The sequence below is a fragment of the Trachinotus anak genome, unplaced genomic scaffold (assembly GCF_046630095.1).
Source record: "Trachinotus anak isolate AG129_WGS33_773 ecotype Australia unplaced genomic scaffold, CSIRO_AGI_Tana_v1 ptg000025l, whole genome shotgun sequence".
In the NCBI taxonomy this organism is placed as follows: domain Eukaryota; kingdom Metazoa; phylum Chordata; class Actinopteri; order Carangiformes; family Carangidae; genus Trachinotus; species Trachinotus anak.
In genome coordinates, this window is record NW_027273876.1 from 20,368,434 (window position 1) to 20,383,440 (window position 15,007).

Below are 15,007 nucleotides of genomic sequence, written 5' to 3' on the forward strand. Positions count from 1 at the left end.
TGAAGATGTAGAGCTCAGGGTGGTGTGCGAGGCCTGGGTTAATGTTTAATGTCTTTAATGTCAAACCAAGAGCCAGTGGTGGATTTTGTGTTTAACTATAATCATGATGGTCCGAGTTGTCTGAAGTCAGTGTTTTTTTCGTGTTGACGTCACATAAACGTTTTAGTCTTGGCTCATGTAAATCGTGACGTTCAATGACATGAACACAACTTCTCCAGCACCAAACAGGAAGCAGCAAAACGAATTGTTGGCGAGCCTGGAGGCATGTGGTTTAAGGCCAGCATTGAATACATAAGGGAGGAAAAGACAATTGGACACAAGGAAAATAATTTCAAAATAAAACAGGAAATCATAAAAAGAAAATCCACACATTAATTTTAGGTTAATTTTAGGGGCAGATCATCATAATCATGGTTGAGTTATTAACTTTATATAATAATAATAATAATAATAATGATAATAATAACAGTAACCCAAATAAACTGTTTTTCCTCCTCCTCCTCAGGAGCATGATGGGAAATAATCTTAAAGGAATCTGTCTTCCAAAGAGTGACCCTTCAACATACCCAGTCTTTACAAAATTTTAAAGTGTGAGACTAAAATCTCCTCTGACTAATGACACGTTCTCTTTGGATGTGAGAGAGTGTTAGACTTTAGTCTTCTGTTGTTTGTTCTATTGTTACTACTAATAAATTACCACGTGGGAAGCAGCATTGTATCAGTGTTTTGATTCGTCAATAAAATAAGTAATCATGGCTTGGCAGCCTTAACGTTTATGCATACAAGTAGTTGATTTTTATTTGGACATTTCTTTTTGATATTTTGATGAAACATTCAGCAACTGCAGAAGTTTAGCACAGTTGTTTAATATAAGCATTTTGATGTTCAGATTACCCCCTTAGCATCACTGTGAGCATGTTAGCACAATCTCACTTAAAAGCTGACACCTACTGCTAATCAGAATTTTTACAGACAAGGATCATGACACTTTGAGCCTTTGTTATTGTCATTTAGTCCCTTCAAAGCACTTTCTCATACAGCGATTCCTGTGTAGTTGAGTTCTTCTGAGTCACTCACGCCTCTTTAGATACACCAGCTATGAGTGCACTCATTCGTCGGAACAACAGTTATCTGGGGGGCAGGTTGAAGAGTAAACAGTTTTCCAACTCTCTCTCTCTCTCTCTTTAAACACTGTCTTGACAGAGCTCTGTCCTCTATCACTCGAGTCTGCGACAGTTGTGTTTGAGCAGAGAGGTAGTTATTCCTCCTGAACACACACACTTGGACTGATGGCGGCATTTATTAGACTGACAACGGCATTAGGTTGCTCATGTCCTTGTGGACTTTACTGAGGCTGGTTACACCCATGTGTGTTAGCTAAGAGGCGCGACTCAACCAGACTGCCAGATAGGCTGATGCACATACACACAGACACACACAATAGCACGGTGCTGTAAGCTTCATAAAGCCTCCCTGTGGTGCCTGTCACCAGAGGAGTGACAGGCTGACCCGCCTGGATGCTCATGCAGCGGATAGCAATGGAAAGGTAATGACGTACATCTCAGCAGGTAGAAGCATGGACACACATATCAAGCTTTGTTATCCCCTCCCCTGCCTGCACCTTACTGTAATGATATGCATATTTTTTGGGGGGGTAACAGTTTTCATTGCATGCATGTCTTTTAATGTATGTGTGATTATTTCTTTCCCAGAGCACTGCAACCCTGACAGCAACAGAGCACTCTCAGCAACAGTACTGTCCTCATACATAATAAATACCATGGACCAAGGTGTATGCAGTAATTGCATTTGGTTTATATGCATATTTGAGGTTGTGCACACTAGTTTGCTCCGAGCCATGTTAATGAATATGTTGCGTGGGCTGTGGTGATATTGTTTATTTATAATTTCACATTAGCGCAGTGTAACTGTGGGCTATTTAGAGGCACGGGAATGTAGAATAAATTCTTATAACCTTTTAGAAACGTATAGTGTGCAGTTAAAGTTTACAGAACATTTTCCTTGATCTAATAAAGAGAAGAAGGGGAATCAGCAGGTAGGAAGGAAAACACCCAGATAAACAACAGCACAAAGGTGTTGAATTTAAAGCAGATGCACTCTTACTTGGCACTGTAACCTCTCCATTAGAATTATCTGCAAATCTGTGCAGAGTAATCAGGGAGACTTATTGATACTTTGCCAACAAACATATATAAGTGACGGCAGGCTAAATTAGCTTTTTCTGGGTTTGCCATTCACAGGCCTGCCTCCACCTGCATGTCATGCTCTGTGCTGGACAGTGTTAACTTTGGCAGCATTTTCGATTTAGTTTTTTCCATACAACACACTAATTTTATACAGTATACAGTATATACTACATCATTATGCTTTTGCTTTAGCTGTTAATGTTTTAAGTACCACCACCACCACCCACAATTTATTTTACATGTTATTTAGGCTGCTCCTCCTTTGTGCATTACATAGTGGAACTGTAGCATCCATTAACAACACACTTAAAAATCTCCTGTAATTAGTATGCATTCTATCTGCTTTGAGTATACTTTATTATACTGGACATAAGATCAGCTAGCACTCTGATGATGCCTTACTGCCAGCAAGCTAAAGGCTCGTGACAAAGCTAACATGCTGGTGGTTAGCGGGTATGACGTTTACCATGTTCACCATCTTAGTTTCGTGTGTTAGGTTGTGTGTCCATGTAGCATTTTTTATCTAAGCACCACTGTCTTTTTCAGTTGTTACAATGAGGAGAGTGTATGCTGTTGTCGTCTCTGCAGCTCCTTCTCAGGCAACCAATCAGATAAGGTGGGACCCTGGTAACCAAGAAAACTGAGGTGAAGCTTGTTTTATTTTGGAGCTTTACATCTTGGATAAAAACTACAACAAAGACAGTAAAGCCAAACTGTGGGAGCAGATTGGCCGGGCACTGATTGGCGGTTATATCTTGTCAAGATATTGTTGCCACAGAAACAAACTCCATGTGTAGCACCTGTTTGACAAACCATTGGAGTCGCTCCTCAGTTCCCTGCCAGCGCCCTGTGATGTAATGCTAACCCTTACTGACATTACATCACATTGCTTGCATACTAACAAGTACAGCTGAGGCTGATGGGAATGCCAGTGTTTTCGCGGGTATTTGGTCATAAACCAAAGTACTGGGCAAAGTGAAATTTTGAATGGATTGTTGAAATTTCACTCAAAAACAAACAAACAAACAAACAAACAAAAAATAGGATTCCCACTTCACGGTTCCGTGACTCAGACTAGTTTCAGATTACATCCCTGTTTATCCAGAGTCATATAAAATATTTACCATTTGTATGAAATTTTTGTCATAATTGCTATGAAGTCTTGAGATGTGGCTAAAAAGTGTTTTGTGAGGTCACACTGACCTTAACCTTTGACCTCTGACCACCAAAATCTAATCAGTTCATCTTTGAGTCAAAGTGAATGTTCGTACCAAATTTGAGGAAATTGCCTCAAGGCATTATGGAGATGTTACATTCACAAGGCCAATATCATGTTTTGTGAGGTCATTATGACACTGACCTTTGACCTTTAACTACCAAACTCTAATCAGTTTGTCCTTGCATCCAAGTTCCTTCAAGGAGTTACTGAGATATCACACTGAAATGCTGTGTCCTCCAGAATGAGACCAACATACATACGTATGGACAACCCGAAAACAATATTCCTCTGGCCCAGGCTGTCCCGGAGGCATAAAAAACACCTACCTCGTGGTGGTCAGAGGTTCATCAACATTCTTAGGATGCATCCTCTGGAGCTGTGAATGTATGCACAAAATAAATTGGAAAAAAAAAAAGAATTTAAAAAGGAGATATCTCTAAGTTTTTCAATTGCTACATAGCTAACGTTAGCATTAACAGCTGTTTACTCACCAGTCTAGAAGAAAAGCTGCCAGTTCAGCATCAGACTTAATCCCTTTACTCACGTACAGCTGTCTCCAGAGGTGCAAAGAAACACCAATGTTAACTCTTGTTTCTATCACTTCTTTTCTTCCACTTAAGGTAGCACACTAACCAGCTGGCCCCAGCCTGTTTTATCACTTTCAGATAGTGACTCACTGTAACCACCAGTCTGCCCTTAAGATGTAGCGCTGCTCAGTGTATTAAAACAATAGAAATAAACTCTGCTGAACCAAACTGATGGACCGACCAACTGACTGACAGCCTGACATCCAGATTTAGATCTTCCACAGCTGAAATATTCATATATACATATATTAAGTTATATTTTTCCTTCTGAGGACAAGTAACGTTAGCAAACATCATTAGCAAAGACATGATGTTACTGACAGGCAAGATGCTGCTTATTAGCGCTGTCAAGCAGCTGAAAGAACTTCTGAAGAAGAAATAGTTCTGGGCTGAGATGCCAGACTGTCAGTTTGTCATCATTTCACTCCACAGAATGCTACCTACTTTTACCCAAGACTGATAGGGAATATATGCAACATGTAAACCTAACTGAGTGTTTTACAGATAAAAATATAACCTAATGGTAGCAGACACCTTCTTGGAGATGCAGAAAATAGAAAGCGAAGAGACAAAAATCAACACATATCAGAAGGAATTCAAAGTGTTAGGACTTTTCTTAATGCATGATTGAAAAGGCAGTGGCTCCTAGCCAGGTAAGATTTTCTGGTTCATGAACTGATTCTTGCAGCAGCAGCTCTGGCGTCAAACATCACACTTTCTAATGGGAAATTCTAATGAGGTACAGGTATTTAGAATACATCAATGCCAGAATGTGGAGCAATCCCTCATTAGATTGGGAACGGTAATGAAAAAAAAAAAAAAAGAAATTATTTTTACACTGCTAACATTAAATCACAAGAATCAGCCCCCAAACACTTTTTAATGGCAACCCCTTTTTTCCATGAATATTAATTATTCACAGCTATCTATGCATAGCCTAGTGTGAATATTTCTTTTTCACAACATCTGATGTGCTTTTAATGAGCTCATTTCAACTAGAGACCGTCTTTGCGATGGGATCACATCAGCCGCGACGCCAGTTAACATGTTGACGGTTCGACCCATGGGTCGGAGCAAACCCAGCTTTGAACCTGGGTTTAATTGACAAAATCATTGACAAAATCTGTCCATTGAGAAACAGACAGACCTATAAAAACCTGCCAAAACATAAAAACAATACCAGTCATGTTACTTACACACAGAGTTGCAGAACTTCATGTAATTAAACTAGTAGTTGAACTACATTTTGCAGTAGCTTGCTTGTAGTTCAACTACATTCATATGAGCACAGTGATTCAAGTAGTTAATTTTTTTTTAAGTAAAGGAATGATTTTTTTATTTTTATTTTACCATTGCTTCTTCTCTTTCATAGTGGCGTTATTATGTGTGACCTCTGAACAAGAGGGAAGTTTTTGCAATTAAGTCAATTAAGCGGCATTTTTTTTGCCAGCATGTGACTATTTTGTTTTATATCTTGTTAGAATTTTATATCACATGTACATTGTCAATATCATCATTTTGGTTGGACCACAACACAGGGCCAACCATATATTAGCGAATGTCCCTGACTAACTGACTGATAATATTTCCACCACTGGCCAGTCGAATGCTTTCTCACTGAGTTGGCCTTTGCTCTTACGGAATGATTTGGCACAAACAGTCTCTATTGGGGGGGTTTACAGCCTGCAGTGTTGCCAGTGGTAACTGCTGAGCTAACAATATTATCAGCTCTGAATACTATTAAACACATAGAAACATCAGTAACTGCAAATTAGACAATATACTTAGTACAGCACGGCCCTTTTAAAAAATAAAGGGTTCCTGTCCAGGGGACTTTTCATTTGAAACTGTTACAGGAAGCGTTGAGTTTGTATTAACATGGAGTGCAGTAACTAACACGACAGATGAGAGTGACTCAGAACGAGGCTTTGCACTAAATGACAGTAGTTGAAAACTGTTGTGGATCCCAGACAGAGGCTGTGTGCTGTGTGAGAGACAAAATAAGAAACATATTCTGTCCCTTTTAACTTTTTCTCTGTCTGATCATTTTACAAGTAAATATAGTTAGAAACACAGCACAGTCTTTTTCTTCAACAGATGTGTTTGGTGATGTTGTCAGATGATGTCGTGGCTATAAAAATCAGGATTTTAGCAGCAGCAGAGCAGCAGCTTCAAACTTAACATGTAGTCGTAATGGGCCATGATTCAGTCACTTACAGATAATTTGTTGTGTTATCTGACAACAGAGACATAAAAACATGTAAATGAGAACAGCTTTATCGTGAATTCAGCTGTATTCAGATCAGGGAGTAGGAGAGAATAGGACATGATGAAGGTATTTACAGGTTTCAACTATGTCTTCAGTTTTGCACATTGACCATGTGCAGTCCAACCATATTCTAGGTTTCACCTAGTCTTGTTCGAAGAAGTGCCTCATTTTAAAAAACAGCTGCATATTTATGGTGATATCTCTAAATCCTGACCCTCAGACCACATTTACCACCTCAACCTTTAGAAAAAGTTCTTTAAACTATATTTTCAAATGCAGCTAGAATTGGTATAGGGTGTGTGCTCAAAATATTACTACTGAAAAGGGTTTTTTGATCATTTCTAACTTACAAAGGCACTACTCATAGACTCCTGTTCAGCTCCATCAAACTTCATCAAATATCCTTGTGACAGTTACTCTTATCAATCTGAAGCCATAATCCATCACTGCAGAGTCTGGGGTGTTATTTTTCTTAAAAGGAATTGCTTTCTTGTTTCAGAAAAAATATCTGTGAAAGCATTAGAGTGAAAAACTCTGAATATAGAAGTTAACAGCTTTCAGTTCATATGCAAATGTTTTTTTTCTGTCTCTTTTTAATAGGGCAACACCACAGTTTCCTTCATCTCTTAGCAAAGACCCATATAATCACACACATACTGAGGGTTGGGGTTTGGTAACATTTGATCAACTTAAATCCAGCCCTGAATCATTTATAGAATTAAGATTTTCAAATCCCTGTCTGAATCTGGTTTTAGGGTTTTGCTTCTAATATCGGTTTTTAGTTAAGGAGGCAGAAACACTACAGTTTTCAGTGGCAGCCTGATTTGTGATCACAACCTGTTGATACAACCTGAAAATGAGATGAGCTGCAAAAAAATGTAGCATTCATTAATTATGTATCTGGCAAAACAGAATAACAACTGTAGCCTAGTTATTTTTTGCACACATTGCTCCAGATTCTCAGCGTCCTGACTCAGGGCTGAGCTGATCACTTTGGATTCAGACTGATGAGATCAGCATTTGACTAGAAAACACAGTGTTGGTCTTGTTGAACTGCAAAAGCACACAGTCCACATGGTGTTTCTCTGCAGAGGCACTACTTGTAAACAGGGAAGACAGGCAAGTGCTTGGGGCCCCAGGCTGTAAGGGGGCCCTGGGGGGAGGGGGTAAACTCAACAACAATTTCTCAAAATGTGACTCCCTCCCCTTTAAACAACCAATGGACTGTTTGAAATCTCAGCAGCTGTGTTGCCAACTATTTTCAGTAAAGCTGCACATGCATACATGATTTTTTTTAAATTCTAAAGATGATTAAAGGAGCTATTTGTAAGTTTTGCTTTTGCTACATAGCCAACATTAGCATTAACAGTGGTTTACTTACCAGTCTAGGCAAGAGCTTCAGCCATTGTTGCATTTACAATGCAAGAGTTTATAATGCGGCCTCTCAGAAGCACCACTTCTTCAGGGCAGACTGGAGGCTAAAGTGACTCGCTGTCGAAAAGTGGCAGAAAGCTGCTAGCTGGTTAGCATGCTAACTTCAGAGGATAAAATAGAAGCCAAACAATTGGCTCCATCACTGGAGACAGCTTTTGGTGAGTAAAGGAATGAAGTTTGATGCTGAACTTATAGCGTTTCTTCTGGACTGGTAAGTAAACAGATGTTAATGCTAACATTAGCTATGTAGCAATAGCAAAATTTACAAATAGCTCTTTTAAGTTAAAATAAACTGACAGTAACTATCTGAACTTATAATGTGGATACATAATTGTGATGAATGCTGATTGGAGGGGCCCCCTGACATATTTGCACAGGGCCCCAACGGACTCTAGAGTTGCCACTGTTTCTCAGTGTCATTATCATTATCATTGTCACTATCATTAGCATTAATGGTGGATAGCTGATATACTGCATTGCCCTAAATATTAGACAACACCTGTGTGTAGAGGAAGATTTTTAAGGTAAGAAAAACTTGAGAAGTCCTCTCGTGGTGTGTGTCGCTGCTGTGTGCTACATGAAAACACTGTGTTGCTGTGGTTCCACCAGCAGAATGTCATTGCATCAAGCTAGTGCTAGCAAAAGACTCTACTCCAGTCCTCTTCAGGTGAATATCTCTGCACTACTGCTGGGCTCCTCAACAAGTCTGGGCCACTGACACCTTTGACAGCACCTCTCAACATTAGATATGTCTGAGTATATTTCAGCTGACTATTGATACTTCCCTATACACACAAACTAATGAGCAAGGATCAGCTGGTATCAGTTGTGTCTCAAATTGGCTAACATAAATCTGCACTATATATGTACATATTGATGTTCAGCAGGTAACCAATCTGCCATCATCTGCCATTTCTGCTACCTGGGAAAAGTTACTGATAGCTACCGGGTAAAACAAAAGCACTATCCTCTTACTGTTTTGGTTGCCTGACAGCAGATGCACTTTCTTTGTATTTTCCCAGGAGGTTTTATACCTGGCAAGAAGTGACAGTTAGTGGTGTCAGGTGTCGGTTTACAAAACAGGAATGAATCAGCTGGACGCCTTCTTCGATTATTGCAAGGTTAAATAACAATGTACAGTTCATTTTCTTTCAAAGTTTCCTAAAAGTATTAGGTATGAATCTGGTTAGGATGTCTGCTTGATTTTGGCTGTTCCAGCCGCATGGTCCAGCCTGAGCTCCTCTTGACCTCTGATTCATATTCCGCAAATTTAAACCAGCTAATTTCCTACAAACACATACTAGTAAAGAATCATCATAAGTTACTGGGTATGTCCCGTTTAGTCTAGTTCAAGTGGCAACAACTTATGACACTAAAACACAGCTTGTGAGTGTCATGTTTGCAGTAGTGTATGTAAATAAGAATTAAGATGTGCTGGTGAGAAGTTGTCTATGACAGTGGATGTAAGTGACACACTGTGTCATATGTAAATACCAAAAATCAACAGCTATCAAAACGTGGTCACAGTAAAATTAATGATATATGTGTTTTAACTAATTCGTATTGGTTTGTTAGCAGTTGCTGAGAAAACCAGTCAGCCTCACCTATCAGCTTCTACCAGGTCTGCTTTTATTGCCCGAGCTGAGCTGGCTGCTTCCTGGCCAATTCTGGCTCTCCATCATCCTCAGATGTCAGAGTCTGTCATGGCGGAGGTGTAACACTCTGCTAAAGCTGGCTGCAGTGATACAGAGAACACAGCATCCTCATGAATAAAACAAGGGAATAAGCTTGGAAATTGGAGAAGTGTTCCTTTAATTAAAACAAAGACTTCTGTCTCATTGTCTCTATTGCAATAGATAGCTGCTATTTGTGTTTGAGTGTGTGTGTGTGTGTGTGTGTGTGTGTGTGTGCGTGTATGTGGAAAACAGTGAAAGAGGCAGAGAAAGGCTCATAAATTGCATTTTCTAATTAAGGCTTTATGTTGTTGACTTTCAGGGAATCGCTGCTTTCACGGATGATTACATAGCTAAACGCCTCTGCCTTATTTATAAATTAATTTGTCGACCAGAGATGTAAATTTGACTTTTTCCTTTTCCTGTACAGTTTTGTAGATAAATACCAGCAGCACTGTCAAAGCTTAATAAGCTTACAAACGTATTACTGCTGCTGCTTTCCCCTGTGACAACAGCGGTGAATACACAAACTTCACATGGTCTCTTCGCTCACATTGAGAATATTCATTTTCTGTACAACTGCCTGAATTATATCTAAGAGGGCAGGAAGAAAAAGGAAATTTAAATTATTTATTTGTTCCAGTATTAGTAAGTATTTTGGGGGGAATTAGTGGCAGGCAGATAATACAGCTTTACTGACCCAAACTCAAGCTGTTAGGTATTTATTAACATTATAAACGACAGAGAGATCCAGTCCAATATTTGCTCTCTGTAAAGGTGACTTGAATGCTATACAACTGAAGTTTATTGTTATTATTATTATTATTATTATTATTATTATTATTAAGGTTAAGGAAGTCCAAACAATCATCTGGACACAATCAAATACCACCTTTATTTATTCAAAAAGCCATGGCTGATTTTCTGTACTTGCAAGTCATGAAAAGAGCTATTTATAAGTTTTGCTGTTGTTACTTAGCTAACGTTAGCATTAACAGCTGTTTATTTACTGGTCTAGAGGAAACGTTGCGAGTTCAGGATCAAACTTCATTCCCTACTCACCAAGAGTTGTCTCTGTTAACTCTTGTCTCTATCAAGCCTTTTCTTCTACTGAAGTTAGCATGCTAACCAGCTAGCTTGTCTCGTCACTTTCCCATAGCAACTCACTGTAGCATCCAATTTGCACTGAAGATGTAGCGTGGATGAGGGTATATTATAACCTCTTGAATTATAAAGACGACGATGGCCGACGCTCCTGTCAGAGGTGAGTGAAACGTGCAGTACGTTAACCTTCCTAACCTAACTGCAAGCTCAACTCCAAACAAAAGACACTAAAGTTGCCCATAATGCAGAACTGGTAAACAATGATAACTTTTAAACATCCCCAGTCCCATTTAAAGTATCAATAAAATGAGACACACTGAACTCAAATGACTGGCCTCATACTCAGGGGTTGTGGTTAATTTTTTTTTTCCATCTTCCTTGACCTTTTTCACTCCTGCTCTGTGATTTAGTGATAACTGAGTTGCTGGAGCAGTTTTTCTCAGCGGCTCCCTGTTTCAGAATTGGTTTTATTACCAAGTATGTTTCCACATACAAGGAATTTGTGCTGGTGGTTTGTAACAGTAACATAAATAGACTTAGGGTAAAATAAGAGTAGAATTTACAAGTTAAAAATTAAAATAAGATTAAAATAAAATTAAGATAAAAAATATACAACAAAGATGTGGGATATTTACAATAATGATAAAGACATGGGGAATGTAGTGCAAAAATATAGACAATGTAAAAAAAAAATTAAAAATGTCACAAAACAAAAATTGTTTCTTTTGTGCATATGCACATGCATGCTCACATGCAAATGGGTGAAGTGATACACATTTGTGCTATTCCAATGATTTATAGGTGGTAGTTATGCTCCAAGTCATGTAGCAGTGCTGGTGTATTGCTGCCTTTGCAGGGAAGAAGAAAACTGCAAGCAAATAAACATGAATAAACAACACTGGATCTAGGACGCCTATAAAAAAAAAAAAACAAACAAAAAACTCAACTCGACTTTGCAAATGTTTTTATAAGGAAGGGAATACACTCAATGTGTTTGTTAGGGCTCAAGGACACACACAGAGTAGGTAACACTGAATGTAAACAACTTCTGGACCACAGAGGCCTAGGACCCTGGTGGTCGACTATTCCTTCAAAACGAATGACGGAGCAGGTCATTTGCCATTGCCTCCCAAAATTAGCTACATGAGTGTTTCTGATTGTTGGTTTGGTTAAGTTTAGCCACAAAAACTGCTTGGTCATGGTTGGGCAAAAATCATGGTTTGGGTAAAAACAAAAAATGAAAATCCGGTTAAAAGAAAACATTGAAACATTTCTTGTAGTAAACAGGAAACAGCTTTCTACCCCTTCAAAATCAAAAGCTTCCTCCCACAGTCCAGAGACATGCACGCTAGGTTAATTCCCCGCAACCCTGTACGGATAAGCGGTTAAGATGATGGATGGATGGATTCGACAAACTACTGTTGTCGTTTTCCATATGACGACACTTGGATGCATAAGTTTAGAGCTAGTCTTAAACTACATATTCACCTTTTCTGTACAAACATAAGTACCACCACTTTTCCAAGTTATCAACCACATATGGTGTCACCCTTGTCCTCTATTGGACACATCCCTTACCTCTCTACCAGCCAAGGACAACAACTGTCCTAATATACCCAACTCATCTTTGTAGAAACACCATTGGCAGATATGTATGTGTTTGCATATGATTGGTTGTTTTTTCTGTGTTATCCTATTTCAAAGTTGCTTTAATATGTTTTGTGATGACCATGATGAAGGTCACATGCCAAAATGTGTGTTCTGAATATTACAAGTGCTGCTGGAGTTTTCACCTCTTTACACTAATGGATGTTCAGCTGGCACCAGAGAGTAAGACTGGAAATAAAGATGGACAGAGCCTCCGGGATGTCACTGATTGAGCTTCAAAAACACTCTTTAGAAAACAAAGTGGGCTGCTCCATGGTTGCCATCTTGGCAGTGCCTGACTCCGCCTAACCACTGGTTCATCCAAATATGGGCAAAGAGGTGGAGCATGTGGAGCCAAGATTTTGGAGCATTGCAGTTTGTGGCAAGCATGTATATTATGTGTAACTTTACGCCTTGATAAAATTTAAACAGGTGAATTATATAAAGATTCACCCCCTGTACAGTTGTCATAAAAGAGGATATTAGCTATAGACTAAAACTGTTTTCTGTACCAGGCTGTAAACATGTTTATTTCTACTGTAAAGTTGGACATTTTAACATGGGAGTCTAAGGGGACTGACTCACTGTTTGAGCCAGATTCTAGTGGTCATTAGAGGAACTGCTGGCTTCATCTTTCAGCCGCAGAGGTTGCTGCTTGCACCGAACCCATACTTTATGCATAATTCTTGCTTTGAAGAATGCAGAGCTACATGCTTCTAACTCAGCTTGTTTGCTTTATTGATTGTGTTACTCCTCTAAGCTCCAAATGTGTATTTTTGTATTATCATATTAATATAATGAGTGATGTAAAGAATTCTGTGTGGCTAATCGTATCAATTTCTTCATCATGTGGGAATTGAATAAAAGCAAGACATCTGAGCTTATAAATCAAACCGTCCCAGTGAATTCTGATGAACCTCCACACTCTTGTGATTTTAACGAACACTTGTGGATTGTGCCAGTCACTGGAAATACAAAACAGAAGAAGGCCCTTGACTGCTTGCAAATACTGCAAGTATTGGGGTATTGAGTCTGGTTTTGGAGGGCCCTGAAGAGAGGCCTGAGGTCCCAGGTCCCTCCCTGCACATTTAGGATAGTATGGGTCAGTTCAACTCTACAGGTGAGATTATTTGAGCCTCCAGAGCAGATCTGTGCCTTAGCAATGTTTGCACTATTTTAGTGTTAAATTGCAACTCTAAATGCCACTGTATCTCCGACAGCATGTAGCTATAAGTAACTAGTGAGCTTGCATGACATTTGCCCTAGTTAATAAAAATTGCTCTCTCATTTCCCTGTGTATATTTGTTTTAGTTTAACCAAGATGCGCTCCACAAGCTCCAAGTGCTCCCTGAGTCAACATGGGTGATTGTTGAGGGGTTTAAACAATCCTCCAAACAATTTGTTGCCTGGGATGAATTAATCTAATGAATTGCCTTGAGTCAATTAGACTGTAGGCTGCATTTCTTTTGTATGGTGTGCTAAATGCGCACCTTGTGAGGCACTACCATTAACCCCCCCCGAGTGATTAGGGATGAAGCAGGGAATAAATAAAACTTAAAGGTCCCTCTTCGCCCTCTGCCCTCAACCTGTGTAATATTCATGGTGTTTGTGTGCATGTGAGTGCAGCTGTTAAGGTGATATATGTTAATATGTGGTGCACCAAGGCTGGGACTGCCTGGATGATCCCAGTTAGTGGCAATATTGCTGCAGTCGGGCTGAGTGATGGTCATTAGCAGTCGATAACGCACAGTCACTGACACATGCACACCCGAGCCGAGCCCTTTAAGCAAATGAACATCACTCACTTGTGCGTGATGTATATAGAGCAGATTCATAGTTCTATCCACACTGACAGGTCTATTTGTCTGAGTCATTTACATTCACTCTCCTGACCTTTCAGGCTTCTCTCAGGCAAGGATCATAACAGATGAGGGAGATAGGACCTTCGCAGCACAATTACCAGTCTTAACAGACAGCTCAGCAGGTGACTGGGCAATAGCTGCAGATTAGCTGAACCACTCCGTCCATTTATCCACATTTATCCCAGAAGAAGAAAGGTTAGTCTAACCAGGACACAGGAAGGAAACAACTCAGCTGGGAGAAGTGTTCTGTGCAAATCCACGTTCTCCATGATTAAGTTAAATGCCACATGTGACCTGAATCTTTTCCTCCTTTTCAGTGTGTGTGTGTGTGTGTGTGTGTGTGTGTGAGATGAGATATGGAGGTTAGACAGGAGATCAGAGTGGAGGAGGATCTGTACATCGAGAAACACCTGCATGTTACTACAGACTGAATCACAGAGGATAGTTGTACAAAATGGACATGGTGCGAGTGCTCAGATTACAGGGGGAGGAGGATTATTCTTCTTGTGTTGTTTTCATAGTCATACAGATTCTTGTTGGAGTATTATGTTAAAACTGTACCCAATAGCCTATCACTTTTCAACAATAGCCTGTCCTCAGTGATGAAATATCCAAGACTCTGACGCATGCACAGCAAGCGGGATGAACTCATTCAGACGCCAATACTCAAAGAAATTGTCAGAAATTCTGGGTAGTTGTGTCCCTGGTGTTTGAAAAATTATTATCTTTAATGATTTATCGATGTAGGTTTAAGGTTATGATTTACCTCTTTGTGGAAACCACTTTCAACCCTCTGATACAACCTGTGAGTGCCTTGGTTGCTATGGTTACAGTCAATGTTGTGTAAGTTCACATGGTGGGAGAGGAGTGTCATTTCAATACAATTTTCATTACTGATGTGGCTGTTTATTCAGACCGGGCAGTGAGAATTTTTTCTGTGTGAATCTGCACTGATGTGGTGTAAAAAAGTTCATATGAACTGACCTCAGCTGCACCAGTAGCTGC

The 15,007-nt window shown here is 39.5% G+C and overlaps 1 long non-coding RNA gene across 1 annotated transcript; it reads right to left on the reverse strand.

Annotated features, from left to right (window-relative positions):
• Nucleotides 1-508: 508 nt before the first annotated feature.
• LOC139609188 (uncharacterized) lies at nt 509-13,905 on the reverse strand. The gene is made up of 3 exons (XR_011685174.1): nt 3,918-13,905; nt 3,753-3,802; nt 509-2,831 (listed from the first exon to the last, which is right to left on the reverse strand). It is a non-coding gene; the product is annotated as an uncharacterized lncRNA (long non-coding RNA).
• Between the last annotated feature and the right edge of the window lie 1,102 nt (nt 13,906-15,007).